Here is a 1,767-nt window from a genome sequence, read left to right as displayed (position 1 = left end):
GAAAGTTGACGTTTTAAATCTTTAAAAAAAATCGATACAGGGACTTAGAATATCGATACAGTATCGGGAAATGAAATATCGCAATATTTCAGTGTATCGATATTTTCTTACACCCCTAGACCCTAGTACGTAAAATTAACCATCCAACCTGATCCCTAAAACTAACCATTTTTAGAAATTGTAGGAAATTCACGTGAACTATGTGTCCCAAAGACTAAAATTACCTAATATTCGCCCTAGACATCGTATCCCTGAACCCACAACCTAAAATTAACCATAAACCCTGATCCCAAATATTAACCACGGATCCCAACTCAACGACCCCTATATTTTGCATCCCAAAGTGTCAAACCCGGACGCCGAGGGAACCGAGAAATGCCTGGTGCGTCAATAAGTGACGTGAAGTGGGTACCCGACACAGAGATGCAGAGGGAACCTTGGAAAAGCATCAATATGTGACAAGTCAAAGTGAGAACGTGTTACGTCAAACCATTCTACCACCCTGTTTTCAGTAAATACACACTCTCAAGTGTACACACTGTAATGCGTCACATTACCATGACAACAGTTGTGTTAAAATGAGGCGTTATAGCTRTCGGGTAGCATTAACTGTTTGATTTTGGGTTGTGTCACGGTCTGATTCGACACATGCAGACTTGTAGGTGGGTGTTTTGAAATTGTTGCGTAATCGTTAAGGACAAAGCAAATCAGGAGCTAAAATCTTGCAGGTTATCAGKTAAAAATGTTAATGACATTTATTATTTAAGAAAATGCTTTAAACCAGAAGAAACAAAAACTCTACATTTATGGTTTTCATCTTCTGAGCACGTCTCCCAACCCAAACCTTGCTTGATATTTTTCCCTCAGTTTCCCATCAATAACCATGAAGAATGCTTGTTTTCACGGTGGGAGGAGGGAGGGAATCTGGTTGTTGTTTTTGTTCTACTAATTGGCCGTGTGGTCTTTAGTGACCCGTCATTAGTGACCCGGTTGGCTGGCAGCACCAAACTCCTCTCTGTGTTTCTGATAAACACCAGCTGGAGGAATGTGAACACAAACGATGACAGTTTCCAGTTTGTGCTCTGTCTTTAGTTTTTATTTTATACACGTCTTATAAAAATCAATGTAATTGTCATTTTAAAATTACTTTGTATGCTTTATAACTAGAGGTGGAAGCATTTAGACATCTCACTATTTAATACGATTATTCAAGGGCTGCAATGTGAATATAAAAATATTATTGATGCATTTTGATTATGTTAAAACTTCTGACTTATTACCTCCGCCAAGGAGGTAATGTTTTCAGTCATGTATGTTCATCTGTATGTCTGTCGTTCTGTCTGTGGACAACATTACTCAAAAACTTCTGGACGGATTTTCGACAATTTTACCACATGTGTGTACTGGCCAAAGTGACACACCGTTAAATTTTGGTGATGTTCCGGATCACGATGCGGAAACAGGAATTTTTTTTCTTTTAATCCTCTGAGATCGGCAAAGCTGTGATGCTTTCACAGGGCTTCTATAAAAAACAGTGAGTTGTATTGGACAGCACGGACTTCAAACTTTATAAAAGTAATGTTAAAACCAGATTAAATGATGAATAATTTTTGCCATAATGTGCGCATTTTTACACATTTGGTGCGCATTTAGAGAACGTTTTGTGACCAGGAAGTGCGTGACTGCACCATGAAACCTATTTTCCCCATTTCCTCAAACACACCACGGCTGTGTCCAGAACGACAGGCCGGGTCCTCCGGAGGACCC

This window comes from Austrofundulus limnaeus, unplaced genomic scaffold (genome assembly GCF_001266775.1).
Source record: "Austrofundulus limnaeus strain Quisiro unplaced genomic scaffold, Austrofundulus_limnaeus-1.0 Scaffold1185, whole genome shotgun sequence".
Lineage (NCBI taxonomy): Eukaryota > Metazoa > Chordata > Actinopteri > Cyprinodontiformes > Rivulidae > Austrofundulus > Austrofundulus limnaeus.
Note: the sequence above shows the minus strand (reverse complement) of the source record.